The sequence below is a fragment of the Scyliorhinus canicula genome, chromosome 12, assembly GCF_902713615.1.
Source record: "Scyliorhinus canicula chromosome 12, sScyCan1.1, whole genome shotgun sequence".
NCBI classification, from domain to species: Eukaryota; Metazoa; Chordata; class Chondrichthyes; order Carcharhiniformes; family Scyliorhinidae; genus Scyliorhinus; species Scyliorhinus canicula.
Window position 1 is genome coordinate 74,472,760 of NC_052157.1, and position 22,695 is coordinate 74,495,454.

The 22,695-nt window shown below is 46.6% G+C and overlaps 1 pseudogene; it reads left to right on the forward strand.

The window, feature by feature from the left end:
• Positions 1-1,313: 1,313 nt before the first annotated feature.
• LOC119974293 lies at positions 1,314-19,090 on the forward strand (annotated as a pseudogene).
• Positions 19,091-22,695: the final 3,605 nt, after the last annotated feature.

Genomic DNA, 22,695 nt, shown 5'->3' on the forward strand with positions numbered 1-22,695 from the left:
ATCCCGGCCAAGTGTTGGTGCGGCGTAAGCACCGCGTAGGTGCATGCCGGCATCAACAGAACTCCTGGCCCAGCGATTCAGCGGTCCTCAGGAGCCCAGCACAGTGCTGAGAGCCCACACAGCTCTGGTGCAATACGCAGCCCTGCACTGCCGGCGCAGGTCTGCATCTGTGCGTGACAGCCGTCTCCACGCTGACGCATGCCTGTGGTGGCCGACTCCACGCCAGCGCCGTGCAACAAGGTGGAGCCCTACAGCGGGCCTGCGCGTAAGGAGGTAGGTCCCCTCCAGATCGCGGGCGCCTGCCGATCAGTAGTCTCCGACTGTGGGCCTGGGCGCTGTGGAGGCCCCTGCCAGAGTCTGATACCCCCGCCCCCCCCCCCCCCCACCAGGACGGCCGCGGGTCTGAGCTCCCACCAGGTGGTACCAAGTTGGAACCACGCCAGCGAGACTTGGCGGGAATTCGGCCGGTCGAACACAGAGAATCGCTGCGGGGGCCTCTTTCAGCGCCCCCCGACCGGTGCCGCATCGACCACGCGGGTGCGATTGGCGCCGATTCTGCGGTGACCTGAGAATCGTGTCCCGGTGTCGTAGCGGCATGGTGGGAATTTCCCGCATCACCGACAATTCTCCGACCCAGAGCGTGCTTGGAGAATTCTGGCCCTTAACTCATTAGCTGAATGTTACATTATCAGAAATGTAAGATTGAATAACAAAGTGAAGTTTGCACGTTCTTCCCGTGTTTGCGAGGGTTTCCTCCGTGTGCTCCGGTTTCCTCCCATAGTCAGAAGATGCGCTGGTTAGGTGGACTGGCCATGCATGGGTGGGGTTACAGAGATAGGCTGGGCTGAATGGCCTCCTGCACTGTATCCTGAACTCTGAACTCACTTGTGAATGGTTATTTCTTCTGCTAGTGCTTTGGAAACCATTTTGCTGTTGTCTTATGTTATAATATGTACCGTATATACTCGCGTATCCTTCGATCTCGCGTATCATGCGACCCCTAAATTTTCGTCCCCAAAACATGATTTTATGGTATACCTCATGTATCATGCGAGTGGCTTTTTTGGAAATTAATTTTGGAAACTAAAACTTCCAAATGGTATCATTGTGTGTGGTTTCTGCAGAGTTGCTTCTGCTGTGAAAGCTGTTCGCGATTCGAACAGCTTTCCAGCTGGCTTTACTCGTGTTGTTCAGCCACTTGCCGTTTCCATTCATAAAAACATGAATGGAAACGTCAAGTGGCTGAACATCTTTCCATCAGAATGCTGTGGTCAAAATCTGAAGAGTAGTATTCTGATGGGAAGATGTTCAGCCACTTGACGTTTCCATTCATGTTTTTATGAATGGAAACGGCAAGTGGCTGAACGACGCTAGTAAAGCCAGCTGGATGCTATGTGACTTATCTTGGCCAGCATTTCACACCCGCGATTTTTGTACCTCGGGTATCATGCGATCCCTGAAATTTAGGCTTCAAATTAAGTGCTCAAAAGTCGCATGTTACGCGAGTATATACGGTAAGTGTTTTGTGTTTTGAATGGACCCGTATTTGCTCATTTTCACAATGGTATTTTTGGTTATTTTGGCTTCTGATGTGCGTGTTTTGGTTTGGTTTCTGTTGGCTGTAGATTTCAGGTTAGTGGCTTTTACTCACCCCCACAGAACTTGCTCCTCCCTGTCTCCATAACATCCTCCAGCCCAAAATATCTCCAAGACCTCGGCGCTTCAATTCTGCTGCTTGTGCTCCCGCCAATTATCATCACCTCAGCTGCCTGGACCCTGAGATCTGAAATTACTTCTCTAAACCCCTCTATCTGTCCGTCTCATTCAACGTGCTCTTTCAAACTGATGTTTCTGATCCGGTTTTTAATCACCCATGCGAATATCTTCCTATGTGGCACAGTTACAAATAAAAAAAGATTTTGCTCCCATGAAGTGCCTTGAGACATTTAACTTTGTACAGTTTTGCACGAATAGACGCAGCTGTTCGTGCACTTTATAATTGTGTGTCTTATGTTGTGCAAATAAATAAACTAATAACGAATTAGCAATAAATTTATTGGATAGTAAGGCCTTGGAAAAGATGCTTGGAAGATTTATGATAAATAAACCGGGATAAGGAACTTTAGTGACTGTGGAGAGACTGGCAAAGCTTGGACTTTACTCCTTAATCGGAAAATTAAGAGGTTTTATGGAGGTGCTGAAAATTCCCACGCATTTCGATAGATCACATTAGGAGAACTTTCCAGTGGCAGGAAGAGGGGTAACCAGAGGGACACAGATTGAAGACAACTGGAAAAAAGAGGGAGAGATCACAGTGACTGGGGGGCGACACAATGGCACCATGGTTAGCATTGCTGTCTCACAGTGACAGGGCCCCGGGTTCAATTCTGACATTGTCTGTGTAGCGTTTGTACATTCTCTCTGTGTCTCCATGGATTTCCTTCAGGTGCACTGGTTTCCTCCCACAGTCCAAAAATATGCAGGTTAGATGGATTGGCTGTGCTACAATTGCCCTACGTCTCCAAAGGTTGGTGGGATTACAGAGATAGGGTAGGTGAGTCGGTTTGGGTAGGGTGCTCCATCAGAGTGTCGATTCAGACTCGATGGGCCAAATGGCCTCGTTCTGCACTGTAGGCATTCTATGAGTAAAAAAATGTTCCCACAGCAGGAAGTGGTGGTCTGGAGTGCGATGCCTGAAAGAGCGGTGGAAGCAGAGCCAACAGGAACTTTCAAAATGGGGATTTGGATACATTTTGTGGGGGAGAAAATTACAGGGCAAAAGAGGAAAAGAGCAGGGGGGGTGGGATTTATTGAATGGCTCTTCCAATGAGCTTGCACAACAAAGTTGGGATGAATGGCCAATACCTGTTTTGCCCACATACATGATTGGAAAGAGAGCCTCTTTCAACAGTCAAAGTCACCTATTGCATAATTGATTGGATTTTGAGAGAGTGCAGAAATGGTGAATGTCAACAAAGCCAGCCTATAAATTTCCATTGATGAGTGAACCTTCTACTTATGAACAGTAAGCCTTGTTTGCTTTCTGTTCTGTTTTATAATGCAATCACATTATCTCTGTCAATTTATTCAGTTTTCTAACATGTTGCTGTATGTGGATGCAATATGCCTGTATCTGTGTGCATTTCCTGTGCGGTAATTATTTGTAGTTTGATGCGCCCAGTGCATGTTTCTCCTTTTTGTATATTTAATGCCTTTTGTGAGGTTGTTATTTATCTGCTTCTTCAACAATATAACCGTATCAGCACAGAAATAGGTCTTTTAGAGCCCAGTGTGCTCACAGTCTTCTCTTTCACAAGGCTGATCAATTAATCCACCCCACCAATTCACTTTCCCCACAAACCTGCCCGTTTATTGCATCGAGGTAATATTGTTTGGGATTCATTAGTTTTAACTTTAGAGAGGCTGTGGGTTTTCCTCTGAGCAGAGAAGGTCAAGGGGAAATAGAGCAGAATTGGCCCAGGGATTCAGGACTTCAGTTAACATGGAGAGACAGGAGAAGCTGGCAATCATTCTCCAGATTAAGCAGAGAATGATTTAAGAACAGGTTTTCAAAATGATGTAATAGTGTAAATGAGGAGAATTTGTTTCCAGCGGCAGGAGGGTCAGTAAACAGAGGGCAGAAAGTTCAGCCAATTAACAAGTGGCTGGGAGGAGGAGGTGAGGAGAAATGTTTGTACACAGAGAATTGTGGTGATCTGGAATGCACTGAAGCAGATTCCATATGGAGGGAGTGATGAAGGGACTGGGAGAGAGAGTGTGGAGTGTTATGAGAGAGTGAAAGAGGAAGAGATGGAGAGAACAGCACTGAAAAAGACACCGAGAGCGTCAGAGACAGAAACAAAACAAGAGAGAGGGACAGAGAGAGAAACAAAAGAAGAGAAAGAGACAAACAGGATGAGATAAACAAAAGGAAAGAAAGAGAGAACAAAGAAAAGTTTGGATGGTAGCTGAGAGGGAATGAGCGTGTTGCTGGAACAGAAAGCAGTGTAAGAGATGATTGGTGTTGTTAGAGAAGACAGGGTGAAGGTTTGCGGAATGAGGATCGGTGTTGATTGTGAAACTCAGTTCACCATCATCTGAAAAATAACAAAGTTCTGGGTAGGAGGGGGCTGGGGGCAGGGAGGGTCAGGAAGTGAGATCTCACAGAGATAAAACTTGCTGCTCACCAATCAGATGTCAGGGGAGGGGAGTGAACGAGCTTTGACAGCCATGAGATGACAAACAACTACATCAGACAGAGAGACAAAGAGAGATTGAAGAGGTGACCATGGAGAATGGGACAGCTTATCCTGATTATTATGAATCTTATCCCACTGAGATGAGCGAGGAAGAGGAATGTGAAACTATCTCCCTCCCCCAGTCCAATGTCTTCTTACCCATCGTCTACTGCCTGATCTTCGTGGTGGGAATGCTGGGCAATGGGCTGCTGGTCTCCGCCATTGGGATGAGGTGCCGAGTCAAGAGGCAGCTGGACATCTTCGTCTTGAACCTGGCTTTGGCTGACCTGGTCTTCCTGCTCACTCTGCCTCTCTGGGTAGATGCTGAGGCCTGGAGCAAGTCCTGGAGGAGTGGCCTCTTCTTGTGCCGGCTGAGTAGTTACCTGGTGGCGGTGAATGCCTACTCCAGCGTTCTCTTCCTGAGCTGCATGAGCCTGGACCGTTACCTGGCCATCGTGTACCCGCTCCGCTCCCGGAGAGTCCGCTCCAAGGCTTACGCGACTCTGGCCTGTCTGCTGGTGTGGGCAGCCTCGTTCCTCTTGGGGCTGCCAGTCCTTCGCAGCCGAACCATCCTGACTCTGGATGAGGGGAGGGTGACCTACTGCGTCGAAGACCGGGACTCCACCAACCCAGGTATTGGTCTCACCTACCTGCTCCTGACCTTCTTCTGCCCAATGCTGGTCATTCTACTGTGTTACTGCTCCATCACCAAGAAGCTCTGCCTCCAGTACAAGAGGAGCAAGAAACAAGACATCAAGCTGAGGAAGTCAATGAGGGTGGTCTTTCTGGTTGTACTGGCCTTCTTGATCTCCTGGCTGCCTCTGAATGTTTTCCGTTTCCTGGACTTGCTGCTCCGCTGGGGTGTGGGGCAGGAAACCTGCAACTTCCGGATGGTGGTGAGAGTAGGTATGATGGTGAGTGCTCCCCTTGCCTTCGCCAACAGCTGCTCCAACCCAATCATCTACTGCCTCTACGACAGCTCTATCCAGAAGACTGTGCTACAGCTGCTCCGGCCCTGCCTCAATCCCCTTCACCTTGGCCAGCTCTCCACCACCTCCGACAACCAGCCCAGTAGATCCCTATCCAGCGGTCTGACCATGGAAGGCCCCAGCTACAAGAAGAGGTTGACCCGCTCCACCATCCAGCTCTCTATGTGGGCTTCCAATCTCCACCCCTGAGCCCTACTGCTTGGGCGAGGGGGATGAGGTCTGAGGTTGGTTTTGGAGCGAGATGAAGCTGGGGATGGCGGATGTTCATGTGGAGGTGAACATTGGCATTGATTAGATGGGTCCAATGTCCTGCCCCTTTGTTCTACACTTTACGTCATTCAATGGAATCCTGCCAGGAATGGTCCTCTACTTACATTGCATGACCAAGATAGTGCATTCTACCCAAGGACAGATGATCTCACATCTCACACAAAACCTTATCCAACACTGTATGTGCGACTTTCACCTCTTTTCATTGGATGGAACCACCAGAAGAGGGCAGCAAGAAAATGGAAACCAAACTGAAGAAAAACTGCCAGTGCCCTGGCTGACTCCACCCTTTATCATTGGGTAATGGACTTTGCACCCTGACCCAGGTTCAAAACTTAAATCGACGTTTGGTGTTGGAGTTGCTGAGAGTGGCACTCTTTATTTGAGATAAATAACATAACGAGATACTGTTCCTTGATTAAGAGTGAGTGGTTGTGAAATGAGGAAAATCTGTAATGTGTTCACCATCTTGTGTTGGGATTTAAAGGCAATATGGCATGTCAGAGATTGATAGACATGAGGCTGGATGTGTATAATCAAAGGTGGATTTCCTATCTATCTGTTATTGTAACTAAGGGCCTTTGAATCCTGAACTCACAGTATGTGCATCAGACTGCAGGTGGTTTGGGGTAATTAATTCTTTATTGCTGTGATCCCTACACCCCCTTTTGGTTATTTCTTTCACACAGTCATTGGTAATGTGTAACTAATAGAGAGAGGGCTTCTACAGGAAGCTGCAACTCCTCCCTTACTCCTTTCTGGAACATCAGAAGGTGTTTATTGGAGCGTACATCAGACAACAGTTGCCCCCAAGCTACCTAAGATCTTTAAAAACGTGACCAACAGCTTGACAAAGAGGGACGCTTTAAGGGGCATCTTAATAAAAACCTTCCCCGCTCTCCATTTCTCCTCTTCTCTCCCCTCCATTCTCCTCCCTATTCCTCCCTCTACCACTGTTTCTCCCCTCACCCCTCTTCTCATCTTCTTTCACTCCACCTATCCCTCCACTGTCTCCTCGTCACTCTCCACCTTTCCCTCTATCTTCACTTTCTCGCTTTTCTCCCTCCGTCTTATCTCCATCCCCTTGCCTTCCCTCTTTTTGCTTGCATCTGTCCATAAGGTATAGAAGCAGAATTAGACCATTCGGCCTATCAAGTCTGCTCCTCCTTTCAATCATGTTTCTCATCCCCATTCTCTTGCCTTCTCCCATAACCCCTGATTCCCTTATTAATCAAGAACATATCTATTTCTGTCTTAAAGACGCTCAGTAACTTGGCCTCCACAGCCTTCTGCAGCAAGACATTCCACTGATTCACCACTCTCTGGCTGAAGAAATACCTCCTCATCTCTGTTTTAAAGGATGTCCCTTCAGCCTGACGCTGTGCCCTCGGTTTCTAGTTTCTCCTACGAGTGGGAACATCCATTCCACATCAACTCTATCCAGGCCTCTCAGTGTTCTGTAAGTTTTAATGAGAGCCACCCCTCATCCTTCCAAACTCAATTGAGTATAGACCCAGAATCCTGAACCATTCCTCATATGACAGTCTTTCATTCTGGGGATTATTCCTCTGGACCCTTCCAAGGCCAGCATATGCTTCCTTAGATATGGGGCCCAAAACTGCTCACAAGACTCCAAATGGGCTCTGACCAGAGCCTTGTACAGCTTCAGCCGCACATTCCTGTTCTTGTATTCTAGCCCTCTCAGCAGAAATATTAACATTGCATTTGCCTTCCTAACTGCCGACTGGACCTACACGTTAACCTAAAAAAAATCCTGAACTAGGACTCTTAAATCCCTTTGTGCTTCTGATTTTCGAAGCCTTTTCCCATTTCGTACCTGATCTATGCCTCTATTCTTCGTACCAAAGTGCATAACCTACCTTTTTGTACTCCCCCTCCTCCATCAGCCAATCCTCCTCAAACACTTTCCTAATTGGACAAGTAATTCCCTTTGAGGAAGGAAACATTGAAAATTGCCCCAAGCACAGTGTCGCAGAGACTCCCACTAAAGTCTCAAGTAACCCTTGGCGGCGGAGGCTCCAGAAACATCCGGGATTTAATATCGATCCCAGTGAAAGAGGGAGTTTTAATACAGCCACTGGCTTTGCAACCATTGGAAGGAAAACACTGGTAAATTTCAGAGATGTTTGCCGGAGAACTCTCCATTTTAACTGTGTTGCCCTATGGTTCTTTCCCCGAACGCCTTTTATGCAAGCTTCTGTGTTAATATGTAAGGGGAAACTGTTGCTCTTTTAAGATTTATTGTTGCAAATAAATTCTGTGAAGAAAATTTCAGTTGTGAGTGTGGTTGTTGTTAAATATTGGTGACTGGTGGCATGTCTTTACCCCATGTTCAATATACACCCTGTAGACATCTGGGATGGCCACTTTCAGTATATCAAACGGACACTCGCAGAGCCTATAGGGAAATATGGACAATGCATAGCAAAGAAGCAGGCACAGAGCCTGAATGTGTATTTGGAAGGCAGTTTGCAGACAGAATCAAAACTCTGGGTCGATTTACATATTGATGGCCCATCTCCGAGGAACAAAGGACTAATGCTCAGGTAGCCGATACTGTCTCAGACATTCCGGCGCCACTACCCCAACAAGAAGACACAAACAAAGCAAGGCCAACGGCCACCTAAGACACGCCCAGCCATCAAGGCACCCGTCCCTTTGTTGGCTTAGATCGATGACAATGATCAAGAAGCTGCCCAATCAACTGGGACCATGTTTAAGGCCCGACTAAAAGCGCGCGAAGCCCCTCCAAGTATAAGAAGGAACCCCTGCGAAAGGGTCGCTCTCTTGGAAACGGCTCTCAACCGGAGAGACCCTTCCACCAGCACCACCAGAAGCAAGTAAGTTCAAGTTCAACGCTTGCTACCAGATGGACGACCTTAGCTGTTCTCCTGTTACCTCTTCGAACCCAACAGCCTCAGATCTGAACAACGGCCATTGTTCCTCTGACCTAAGTGGGCACCCAAAGTTAAGTATAGGTGTTAGTGATAGATATAGTTTAGCCTGTAGTGTTATTGTGCATGAGTAAATCATACTGTGCGTAAATAAAGTAGCATTGACTTTCAACTAACTAACTGGATGTATTGGCTCTTTGATCGTTATTCGGGTTGAATCTTGCGGCGGTATCGAGAGATACCTGGCGACTCTGAAAGTATACTCATAATTAGGATTAAGAAAGGCGACTTTATTAACCGCCATATTTATAGCAAGTAAACAGAGCAACAACCGGTCTGGTTAACCTCCCAACTTCAAAATAGTAAGGAGGATGTTATAAGAAAAACAGCCAGGAGATTGAGAGAGAAATTCAAATTGAGATTGTCAAGTGAATTCTCCACTGGCGGGATTATCCGTTCCGTCTGCATTGCACTCCGACCCGTGGGTTTCCCGACAGTGTGGCGCGGCTACAATGGGAATCCCCATTGGCCAGCTCCGGTAACGGAGAATCCCGTTACCAGTCACGGCACACCGCCGAGAAGCACGCGGCTGGGGAGGCGCAGAATTCACCCAAACATCAAAGAGAGAGAAAAGGGGACAACATGAGACATGGAAGAGACAAAGTGAAGACAGAAGCTGGGCGAGAAGAGGCAGTAATGGAGAGAGGAAGAGAAAGGGTGCAAGACTGATGGAGAAATGCAGAGAAAGAAGCAGAGACAGAAGCAGTGGTGAGAGGACGACATAAAAAGACAGACTGAGTCAAGACGATCAGAGAAAGGGAGAGATAAAGAGAGAGAGACAGACAGACATGACTGAGAGAATTGGTAAGAGAGAATAACAGAGCAGGAGACTGAGAGCAACTGATTTTAAGGGTCAGGGTGAGTGAATTGGAGAAGAGCTGGAGAGCAGGAGCGATAGAGAGGGAGATAGACAGAAACTGAGAGACACGAGGAGAGAAAGATTGAGAGACAAAGAGCCAGGCAGGCAGTCACCAAGAGTGCAGGAGACAGAGGCGGAAAGAGAGAAAGAGGGAGTCAGAGAATAAGAGAAATACTGTACCGAGAGGGAGAGACAATTCAGAAAGATAGCGAGAGTCAGGGCAACAGAGAGAAAACGAGAGAAGAAAGCTGAGGGTGATAGGTAGATTGTCATACACACACACACATATATATAGTAAATTACCCTCTTTTGAAGCTCATTTTATAATATATAATCTTAAGAAATATATAATCCTGTGTATTAATGTCCTGTCTGAAATATTATAATCCACGGTATTTACTGCCAGGAACAGTCAAGTAAAAGGAACCAGATTACTTACAATCATTGGCCCAGATTGCAGCCCGAACTTCAACGTCTTTGAGTGCTGGATTGAGCGAGTGCAGAGGGAGTAAATACAGGAACACTTGGCCAGGCTGGAAGCAGTCATTCCACTCTCAAGTAGCCCACTGTGTGATAACACAGGCACAGAACGGGTCTGAAACAGGTCACTAACACCTCCACTTTCCTCTGCCACTTCCTTAAATTTTGAATAACTTCATATTATAGATCTTACAGATTCCCCCATCAGGAACTTCTGGGCGTCTGCGAGTACCAGTTTAATTCAGAATAACCTATTGTGGTTATTATGGGACTTCTCCAAAGCCGAGTGTCATTTCTCAATTGACACCCTCTGTGCAAATGCGAGATATTTCTTTGTGAGTGGATATAGACGTGCATTTCCACTGCATTCGGGAAATGGGAAGTGACTGCCAGATGGACAGGCTCATTCTCAGAAAATGTTCCTTTCACAGCTCCAGGGCACGAATTGGCAGCCGTGTTTCCAGCATTACACCAGTCAGTAAATGTCAAAATGTTCATCATTGGCTGCAAAGGACATTCAGAAATCCTGACGGGGGGGAAAAGCACAGAAATGAGGAGTCCTTTCTCAAATCCATCAGGCCTGCAACGGGGAGGAGTGAGACCCACAAGATTAATTACTTTTAACTCCCAGGTGGAATAAAATTACATTTCGAGATTTATAAAGTTGTTCAGGAAATTTGGGACGTTTAAGCTTCTCTTAACTTTCCGTCTCTTCAAAGGTATAAAATGGGGCCCCTTTCAACAGAATCGCAGAAACCACATCGAGCTTCCTCTCATTCTGAACTGAGTTGTTACCCGACTGTCAGAAACCCTTTGTTCATCTGTTCAAAGCCATTTCCTTGAAAGAGTTGGGGAGCTGTCCCTATTCCAGGAATAATTGAGCTAGAGCGTGTCACAGGAATGATTTGAGAGATGTGTTTTAAGAAATGATCGGAAATCTGTGCGGTCAGGCAGGAAAATCCCAGACTCTGTTCCAATCTATTGATGCGGAACAGACATGCGAAGTTTTCATAAAGTGGCTGTAGACAGACAACATTTGTCAATAATCTAGTGGGAAGGTGTGAGATTGATCCATTTCCACCTCTAATCACCCAATGCTGTCCCTGATTCTGGTCATCTGCTGCTGAATCCCTAATCCAGGCCTTTGTCACTTCCCGATTTGTATTTTTTAACAGATTCCAGGTCGTGTTTCACATTCAACTTGAGCTCATTCAGACCTCTGCTGCCTATATCCTTAATCACATCAATTCTCCTTCAGCCAGTCACCCATGTTCTTGCTGACATGCTATTTTGGCTCCTGGACGAGCACGATTTTATAAACTTTCATTGGCATTTTCAAATCCTTCCAAGGCCCGCAGCCTCCCCGTGTAACTCACTCCAGCAACTGAAAACTACCCCACCGCGGCAACCTCCTCCAGCCCCTGAAACTCACCCTATGCCTGTAATATTCTCCAGTGCCGGACAAATTGCCAACAACTGCTCTCCCCCCCGCCCCCCCCCAGTCTGTAACCTTCAACCATTACTTTATCTGTAATATTCTCCAGCTACATCGACCCTCCCTTCTTCATTAATCACCTTGAGTCCCTACAACCCTCCTTACCTCTCTAAACTCCTCCAAGCCCGAGAACTCTCCCTATTTCTGTAAACTCTCCAACCCCTATACACCTCCCTATCTCTGTAACCTTCTCCAATGCCTAAAACCTTTGCTACCTCTGTAACCTCCTCCAGTCCTTAAAATTCTACTTATCTGTGTAACCTCCGCCAACCCCTACACCCTCCCTATCCTTGTAACCACCTGCAGCCCTTGCAACCTCCCTATCTGTGTAACCTCCTACAACCCTCTCTACCACTTTAGCCTCCACCAATCTCTTCAAAGATCTCCAACTGTGGAAAGACAACCAGCCTGATGTGACGAATTGCGAAATTCAGATGTATTTTATTATAAGTCTTTAGTGAGGTAAGAAAAAACCTGCGGTAGAGTGTGTTTTACTGCTCCAGTCAAGTTTTTAAAACAATCTGTGTTTGAAAGACAACAAAGCTTTTATGAGCCAGAGGTGCATTTAGCCATCAAAAACAAACCTTGGGCTAATGTAATTTTGTTTTGATTATGGGGATTTCCTGGGGAGTAACTGGTTTTCAGCTTGGTGAAGTGATGTCATTGCCTGGTGGAGCTTAGGCATCAGGCTTTTTGAGAAAGTATTTTTAGTATCAGTTCTGATCTGGCTGGAGCTGAAACCAAGTAAGGCAATTTTTTCTTGCTGTAAATTAGTTAAAATAGTTGAACAGTATTTAAAGCAGTGCAGACTTGTCTCGGGACAAGGGGAGCCAAACCAACCAGGTGAAACAGCTTTTGGAGACATCCAGCCAGAGTTCTGCAAGGGTTGGGAGTGGAATCAGATCTGTTGTGTAAAGTGGTGTCAAGAGATCTCTTTCTCGAAGAATATCTGTGCAAAGCAAGTATTTTTCTATGCCATTGGTACTTAAGGTGGATTGAAAGCTGAGATGGTTTATTTTCTTGTTTAAATGGGAATAAAGATAGCAATTACGGGTACTGTGTTCACTGTATTGAGTAGTATTGTTTGAGGGTAATTGTAAGCTATTTTTGGGTCTGATGTTAAAGATTTTAACACTGTGTAAGTAATAAAATTTGCTTTAATATTCATGGGTGGGATTCTCCATTTGCTGACGGTGAGATCGCGAAACACGATTGGGTGGAGAATCGGCACCAATTTGATGGCAAATCGCAATTCTCTCCCACCTCAACAGCGGCGTCAACGCGAACCAGCACACATGAACAGTAAACACCATTTGCATGATTTAAGCGGCCTAACCCAGTATCTTCCGGGATGCTCTGCCTCTGATGGGCCGAGTTCCCGAACGGCACGGTTCATTGTGCTTTTAAAAATCATGAAAGCGGGGTCGTGGCTGCTGAGGGGGAGAGAGAGAGGAGGTTGGACATGTCGAGGAGCGACTGTGGGCTGCTGGGCCGGACAGGCTGGGGCTGGGGGGCCTGGTGGGATGCCATGGGAACAGGTCGACCGGGTGGGTCGACCCCCATGGGACTGGGGAGGTGCCCAGGCATGGAACGCCAGTACTGCAGCCACCTTGCTGCACTCCCCACTGACAGTTCACCTTGGCCCCTGGTTCAGCAGAGTGACACCGGCTGTATGTGCACCCCAAACCCCCTACATCGCCACACCTCACTCGCCGCTACACCCCCCAGGCCTGGCCCTCACCCGCTGGCTGCCCACACAGGGAAATACACACAGTAGCCCCGATGGGTTGCAGAGGATACCCCTGGTGAGGGCAGTGCCAGACGATGGTACCTCTGGCATCAGGAACAGGCACCAGGGCCAGAAGCCCCCAACTGTTAGTTGACAACAGCTCCTTCACAAACCACCTCTGGATACAGTGACCGCAATGCACTGATGCAAATTTTCCCCGCAACAGCCAATCAGCGGCTCTGCTCTGCTGCCCTCTGCAGGATGCTTGCCTTCACTTGAACACGGATGGTGTCTTGCTCAGGTACACCTTCTAGACACAGTAACAGCAATGCACTGATGCAAATTTTTCCTGCAACAGCCATTCAGCGGCACCGCTCTGCTGCCCTCTCTTTCCTCCTTCTTGGCATGAATTTCTTCTGTGCTTCCCGAATAACCCCACAAAACTCCTGCCATTGCTGTACCACTGTCTTCCCTGCTAGGCTCCTTTTCCAATCAACTCTGGTCAGCTTCTTCCTCATGTCTTTGTAGTTACCCTTATTTTAGCACAGTGGTTATCACTATTGCTTCACAGCGCGAGGATCCCAGGTTCGATTCCGGCTTGGCTCACTGTCTGTGTGTAGTCTGCACATTCTCCCCGTGTCTGCGTGGGTTTCCTCTGGGTTTTAATGTTTTAATGCGAGAAGTATTACGGGTAAGGCAGATGAACTTAGAGCTTGGATTAGTCCTTGGAACTATGATGTTGTTGCAATTACAGAGACCTGGTTGAGGGAAGGACAGGATTGGCAGCTAAACGTTCCAGGATTTAGATGTTTCCGGCGGGATAGATGGGGGTGTAAAAGGGGTGGCGGAGTTGCGCCACTGATTAGGAAGAATGTCACAGCTGTACGATGGGAGGACACCTCAGACAGCAGTGAGGCTATATGGGTAGAGATCAGGAATAAGAAGGGTACAGTCACAATGTTGGGGGTTTACTACAGGCCTCCCAACAGCCAGCGCGGGATAGAGGAGCAGATAAGTGGATCGTTTTTGGAAAAGAGTGAAAACAACAGGGTTGTTGTGATGGGAGACTTCAACTTCCCCAATATCGACTGGGACTCACTTAGTGCTAGGGGCTTAGACGGGGCAGAGTTTGTAAGGAGCATCCAAGAGGGCTTCTTAAAACAATATGTATGCAGTCCAACCACGATGGGGCTGTACTGGACCTGGTATTGGGGAATGAGCCCGGCCAGGTGGTAGAAGTTTCAGTAGGGGAGCATTTCGGGAACAGTGACCACAGTTCTGTAAGTTTTGAAGTGCTGGTGGTCAAGGATAAGAGTGGCCCTAGTGTGAATGTGCTAAATTGGGGGAAAGGTAATTATAACAATATTAGGCGGGAACTGAAGAACCTAGATAGGGGGTGGATGTTTGAGGGTAAATCAACATCTGACATGTGGGAGGCTTTCAAGTGTCAGTTGAAAGGAATTCAGGATCGGCATGTTCCTGTGAGGAAGAAGGATAAATACAGCAAATTTCAGGAACCTTGGATAACGAGAGATATTGTAGGCATCATCAAAAAGAAAAAGGAGGCATTTGTCAGGGCTAGTAGGCTGGGAACAGACGAAGCCTGTGTGGAATATAAGGAAAGTAGGAAGGAACTTAAGCAAGGAGTCAGGAGGGCTCGAAGGGGTCACGAAAAGTCATTGGCAAATAGTGTTAAGGAAAATCCCAAGGCTTTTTACACGTACATAAAAAGCAAGAGGGTAGCCAGGGAAAGGGTTGGCCCACTGATGGATAGGCAAGGGAATCTATGTGTGGAGCCAGAGGAAATGAGCGAGGTACTAAATGAATACTTTGCATCAGTATTCACCAAAGAGAAGGAATTGGTGGATGTTGAGTCTGGAGAAGGGTGTGTAGATAGACTGGGTCACATTGAGATCCAAAAAGACGAGGCGTCTTGAAAAATATTAAGGTAGATAAGTCCCCAGGGCCTGATGGGATCTACCCCAGAATACTGAAGGAGGCTAGAGAGGAAATTGCTGAGGCCTTGACAAAAATCTTTGGATCCTCACTGTCTTCAGGTGATGTCCTGGAGGACTGGAGAATAGCCAATGTTGTTCCTTTGTTTAAGAAGGGTAGCAAGGATAATCCAGGGAACTACAGGCCGGTGAGCCTTACGTCAGTGGTAGGGAAATTACTGGAGAGAATTCTTCGAGACAGGATCTACTCCCATTTGGAAGCAAATGGGCATATTAGTGAGAGGCAGCATGGTTTTGTGAAGGGGAGGTAGTGTCTCACTAACTTGATAGAGTTTTTCGAAGAGGTCACAAAGATGATTGACGCAGGTAGGGCAGTGGATATTGTCTATATGGACATCAGTAAGGCCTTTGACAAGGTCCCTCATGGTAGACTGGTACAAAAGGTGAAGTCACACGGGATCAGGGGTGAGCTGGCAAGGTGGATACAGAACTGGCTAGGTCATAGATTAGCAGAGAGTAGCAATGGAAGGGTGCTTTTCTAATTGGAGGGCTGTGACTAGTGATGTTCCGCAGGGATCAGTGCTGGGACTTTTGCTGTTCGTAGTATACACATAAATGATTTGGAGGAAAATGTAACTGGTCGGATTAGTAAGTTTGCAGACAACACAAAGGTTGGTGGAATTGTGGATAGCGATGAGGACTGTCAGAGGATACAGCAGGATTTAGATTGTTTGGAGACTTGGCTGGCGAGATGGCAGATGGAGTTTAATCCGGACAAATGTGAGGTAATGCATTTTGGAAGGTCTAATGCAGGTAGGGAATACACAGTGAATGGTAGAACTCTGAAGAGTATTGAAAGTCAGAGAGATCTAAGTGTACAGGTCCACAGGTCACTGAAAGGGGCAACACAGGTGGAGAAGGTAGTCAAGAAGGCATACGACATGCTTGCCTTCATTGGCCGGGGCATTGAGTATAAGAATTGGCAAGTCATGTTGCAGCTGTATAGAACCTTAGTTAGGCCACACTTGGAGTATAGTGTTCAATTCTGGCCGCCATACTACCAGAAGGATGTGGAGGATTTAGAGAGGGTGCAGAAGAGATTTACCAGGATGTTGCCTGGGATGGAGGGCATTAGCTATGAGGAGCGGTTGAATAAACTCGGTTTGTTGTCACTGGAACGACGGAGGTTGAGGGGCGACCTGATAGAGGTCTACAAAATTATGAGGGGCAAAGACAGAGTCGATCGTCAGAGGTTTTCCCCAGCGTAGAGGGGTCAATTACTAGGGGGCATAGGTTTAAGGTGCGAGGGGCAAGGTTTAGAGTAGATGTACGAGGCAAGTTTTTTACACAGAGGGTAGTGGGTGCCTGGAACTCGCTGCCGGAGGAGGTGGTGGAAGCAGTGACGATAGTGACATTTAAGGGGCATCTTGGGAAAGACATGAATAGGATGGGAATAGAGGAATACGGACCCAGGAAGTGTAGAAGATTTTAGTTTCGACGGGCGGCATGGTCGGCACAGGCTTGGAGGGCCGAAGGGCCTGTTCCTGTGCTGTACTTTTCTTTGTTCATTGTTCTTTGTTCTTGGGATCCACCGCCAACCTGATTTTCCCAGTCCACCTGCATGTTGAAGTCCCCCAAGATTATTGTAATATTGCCTTTTTACATGCGTTTTCTATCTCCTGATTTATTTTCTGCCCCACATCCTGACTACTGTTCGGGGACCTGCACATAACTCCCATCAGGGTCTTTTTACCTTTACAATTCTTCAACTCTACCCACAGAGATTCTATGTCTTTGCATTCTATATTGCTCCTTGCTGTCCATTTAACTTAATTTCTTACTTACAATGCAACCCTGTCCCCTTTGCCCATCTTCCTGTCCTTTCGATAGGACACATACAATCTCAGCCTTGATCCCCTGGCAGCCACGTCGCTGTGATGCCCACAACATCGTGTCAGTCATTTTCAACGTGCGCAACAAGCTCATTTACCGTATTCCATATATTGCACGCATTTAGATGCAACACCCTCAATCCTTCATTGACTACTCCCTTCTCACACTTCTCACCTTTTTTGCTCTGTCTGGGGGGGTGATGTTGTTCTCTTATTTTTATTGTCTATTTCCTCTTAGGCACCCTCTAAGCTAACGCTCTGGTTCTCATCCCCCTGCCACACAAGTTTAAATGCTACCGAATGACTCTCGCAAACCTCCCAGCCAGGCTATTGGTGCCCCTCCAGTTTAAATGTAACACATCTTTCTTTATTATTATTATTGTACAGGTCCCACCTTCCCCGGAAGTGATCCCAATAGTCCAAAAATCTGAAACCCTCCCTTCTACACTACCAGTTTAGCCATGTGTTTAGCTGCACTATCCTCATATTACTACTCTCACTGCCACCTGGCACAGGGCATAATGCTGAGATTACAACCCGAGAGGTCTTGATTTTTAGCTTACTGCCTGACTCCCAGAACTCCTTCTGTAGAATCTCATCATGCTTCCTGCCTATGTGATTAGTAGCGATGTGTATTAAGACCTCTAGCTGTTTCACCCCACCCTCCCCACCCCTTAAGGATGTCCTGTGTTTGTTCAGAGACGTTCTTGCCCATGGCACCAGGGAGGCAACATACCATCCTGGAATCTCTTTCACATCCACAGAAGCGCCTATCTGTGCCCCTTACCATAGAGTACCCTATAACTATCACTCTGCTGCCCTCCCCTCCTGAGCAACAGAGCCAGTTGTGGTTGCTACTCTTCTGGCCCGTGTTGTTTTCCCCTGATGCGCTATCTCCCCAACATATCCAAAACGGTATACCTGTTAGAGAGGGGGACAGCCACAGCACTCACTGCCTGCGCTTTGTAGCATTCACCCATCTGTCTGCCTGCACCTTGGGTGTGACCACGTCTCTATAACTCCTATCTATGACGCTTCCCGCCACTTGCATGTTCTTAAGTGCACCCAACTGCTGCTCCAACTGAACCACGCGGTCTGTGAGGAGCTGGCATTGGTTACACTTCCTGCAGACGTAGTCGACCGGAACACTGGAAGCGTCGCGGATCTCCCACATCTCATACTTAGAGCACTGCGCCCCGCTGAGTGACATTGATGCACTAGTTAATTAATTCAAAATAAATACTTAAATTGTTATTAGATTAAGTTACAATTAACTATGTGGACCTGGCGCTAGAGTTTTACTGTAAAAGTTGCTAAATACTAATCTCTGCCCTCAGGTTCAGTTACTCCTCTACCTAGTTAATTAATTACTTTTAATTAGTTTCTCCATGTTATTTTTTTTTTCAAATTTCAGATTCCCTACCAGCCAATCAGGTCACAGCTTTACTGTGATGTCACTTCAGTTTTCTTCTCCCACAATTTGAAAAGGTCATTATATAACTTACCACCATGCCAGTTTCTCACATCTAAGCAGATTAATGTGTCAACAGACACATCCAAAGATAATCTGGGAGCAGTTCTTCTACAACTCAAGCATGCCAATTGGAAACCAGTCATGTATGCATCATGATCCATGATGACAACAGAACAGAGGTACGCTCAAATCGAAAAAGAATGCCTGGGTTATTTGTAGGATTGGAGAAATGCCACCACTAAATGTATGGGCCTCCAACTTTCACAGTTGAGACAGATCATCATCCTTTGGTTTACATCATCTAAAAAAACAAACAAATGTCTCCACACATCCAGATGCTGATGATGAAGTTACATCGCTATGACTTCAATCTCACCTACAAGCCACAAAGATATTTGTTCTTAGCAGATGCATTATCAAGAGCGCCGATGCAAAATATTGGCGATGAGAATCCCGAGGCTGTAGATCTGGATGTCAATCTTATTTCCACATTAGTACCAGTATCAAATGCAAAACTACATGAGATCCAAGAAGAGACCAGGATGGATCAAACTCTTCAAGAGGTTATGAGGAACGTCAATGCATGCTGGCCCAGAGATAAATGTTTCGAGCTCTACAATATAAGATCTGAACTCAGTATCATTAATGGTGTGTACTTTGAATATTATAGTCACACCTCAATCTCTTCACTAGCATGTACTAAAGAGGATACACAAAGGACATCTTGGGATTGAAAAATGTAAATGGAGAGCTCGTGGCTGTTTACTGGCCAGGTATAAACCAGGATATCGAAAGGATGGTCAGTTGTGACACAGGCCAGAGGCATTGTTGCAAGCAAACAAGAGAACCTATGCAAATATCTGATTTTCCTAAAGGACCATGGCAGAAAGCAGCTGTTGATCTCTTTCACCTCTGAGGAAAAGATTATTAATGATCATGGACTATTTTTACATCTATCCCAAAGTGGCTCTACTATCAAGCATAAAGTGGGGATGCCGGCGTTGGACTGGGGTGGGCACAGTAAGAAGTCCTACAATACCAGGTTGAAGTCCAACAGGTTTATTTCGAATCGCTAGCTTTTGGAGTGCAGCTCCTTCCTGTTGGACTTTTACCTGGTGTTGTAAGACTACTTACTGTGTCAAGCATAACGGAAAGGAATGTAATACTGCACACCAAGTCTATTTTTGCTAGACACAGAATTCCCCAAATCGTTGTGAGTGACAATGGTCCTTGTTTAAGTGGGAAAGAGTGGCAACACTTCGCAGTCACGTATGATTTAAATCACGTCACGCTGAGTCCGTTGTACCATCAAGCCAATTGAAAAGACAAAAAAGAGGTACATATTGTTAAGCAATTGTTGAAGTAAGTGATGAACAGCCAATCTGATCCATATCTTATACTACTGAGTTGCAGAGCGTCAACATTGTACATGGTAGATCACCAGCATAGTTACTCGTGAATAGAAGTTGCAGACCACCTTCCATACTTGGCAAAGAATGAAGAGAATGCAGTGGTACTGCAGGAGATGCAAAACATTAAAGAGAAACAGAGTCAGTTTCATAATCGTGTCTGGAACTTTACCACGTTTGAGTAGTGATGACATTGTGAGAGTAGAAGATTCAGGCAATTGGTCGAGATGTTTTTTCCATCTGTTCTCTTGTAAATAGTTTACCCACACTTCATATTCATAAATTTTTCATAGATTTAACTACAAGTATTCTTGTAATAGATAAGGCCATCGACAAGAATATTACACCCACCTCCTTGTTCTCTCGATCACCTCTTCTTCCTTTCCACCAACTCCTGCCTTTCCTCACCACCACCACCTCTTCTGCTCCACCACCTTCTCGTCCTTCTCTCTGCCACATCCACCTCTTCCTCTCTGCCATCTCCTCATCTTCCTCTCTGCCACCTCAAACAACAAAGAACAGTACAGCACAGGAACAGGCCCTTCGGCGTTCTAAGCCTGCGCCAATCACGTGTCCTATCTAGACTAACCTGTAACCTCCTATACCCCGTCTGTTCATGTGTCTATCCGGATAAGTCTTAAAGGTCACTAAAGTATCTGCCTCAACCACCTCACTTGGCAATGCATTCCAGGTCACCACTACCTGCTATGTAAAAAACATCTCCACTGAAACTTTCCCTCCTCACTTTGAACTTGTGCCCCCTTGTAATTATCATTTCTGGCCTGGGAAAAAGCCTCCAAATGTTCACCCTATCTATACCCCTCAGAATTTTATAAACTTCTGCCAGGTCGCCCCTCAGCCTCCGTCTTTCCAGGGAAAACAATCCCAGTTTATTCAATCTCTCCTCATAGCTAATACCTTCCATACCAGGCAATATCCTAGTAAACCTTTTCGGCACTCTCGCCAAAACCTCCACACCCTTCTGGTAGTGTGGTGACCAGAATTGGACCCAGTATTTCAAATGTGGCCAAACCAACGTTTTATATAACTGCAACATAATTTGCAAATTTTTATATGCGATGTCCCGTCCGATGAAGGCAAGCATGCCATATGATTGCTTTACCACCATTTCCACCTATGCTGCCACTTTAAAGGATCTGTGGACCTGCACACACAGATCTCTTTGTGTGTCTATGCTCCTGATGGTTCTGCCATTTATTTTATAGCTCCCAACTGAATTGGATACACCAAAATGCATCACCTCACATTTGTCCAGGTTAATTCCATCTGCCATTTCTCTGCCCAATTTTGCAGCCTATCAAAATCTCGTTGTATTGTCTGATAATCTTCATCACTATCCGCAACCCCAACATTCTTAATATCAAACGCAAACTTACTAATCAGACCAGCTATGTTTTCTTCCAAGTCATTTATATATATTACAAATAGCAGAGGTCCCAGTACTGATCCCTGTGGAACACCACTAGTTACAGACCTCCATTCAGAAAAACACCCTTCCACTGCTACCCTCTGTCTACTATGCCCAAGCCAGTTCTGAATCCATCTAGCTAGTTCACCCCTGATCCCATGTGATTTAAACTTTTACACCAGAGTGCCATGAGGGACCTTGTCAAATGCTTTACTGAAGTCCATGTATACAACATCCACAGCCCTGTCCTTTCCTTTCAGCTCTTTTCTACTTTTCTTATATTCTTTAAGTGCTTCATCTGTTTTTCGTTGCCTAGAACTCATGTATGCGTCCTTTTTCTTTTTGACTGGACTCGCAATTTCCCTGGTCATCCACGGGTCCTGAATCCTGCTTTTCCTGTCTTTCCTTTCCATATCACATGCCTGTCCTGTACTCCCATCAACTGCTCCTTAAAAGACTCCCACATGCCAAATGTGCATTTACCCTCAAACACCATCTTCCAAACAGCTTCCAAATCCTGCCTAATCTGGTTTCCCCCAATGTGGCCTTCCGCCAATTTAGCACTTTTTCCCCTAGGACAACACTTGTCCTTTTCCATACGTATCGAAAAGCTTACGGAATTGTGGTCACTTTTCGCCACATGTTCCCCCACTGCAACTTTGATGATCTGGCCAGAATGGTTCCCTGGTAATAGGTACAGTATTGCCCCTCTCTAGTTGGACTATCCACATATTGTTCCAAAAGACATTCCTGGACACACTTAAAAAATTTCTCGCCATCCAGACACCTAGCCTGAAGGGATTTCCAGTCAATATGAGGAAAAGTAAAGTCGCTCACTACAATAACCCTATTATTTCTACGTCTATCCAGAATCTGCCTACATATCTGTCTTCAACTTCCCGTGGGCTGTTGGGAGGCCTGTAGTACACCCCCATCATAGTTACTACCTCTCCCTCTCGATCACTTCCCCGTGTTCCTCCCCATCACCTCCTCCTCTTCCTCTCTTCCCCTTTGCCACCTCCTCCCCTTCCACCCCGCCACCTCCTCCTCTTCCTCTCTTCCCCTCTGCCACCTCCTCCACTTCATCCCCGCCACCTCCTCCTCTTCCTCTCTGCCACATCCTCCCCTTCCTCCCCGCCACCTCCTCCTCTTCCTCTCTTCCCCTCTGCCACCTCCTCCTCTTCCAGCCCACCACCTCCTCCTCTTCCTCCTTGCCACCTCCTCCCATTCCCCTCTGCCACCACCTCCTCTTCCTCCACCACCTCCTCTTCTTCCTCTCGACCACCTTCTCCTCTTCCTCTCGACCACCTCCTCCTCTTCCTCTCCACCATCCTCTCCTCTTCCTCTCCACCACCTCCTCTTCTTTCCCTCGACCACCTGCTCCTCTTCTTCTCGCCACCTCCTCCTCCTCTTCCTCTCTGTTGCCTCCTTTGCTTCCTCTCCGTCAACTACTCCTCTTCCTCTCGCCACCTCCTCCTCTTCCTCTCTGTTGCCTCCTTCG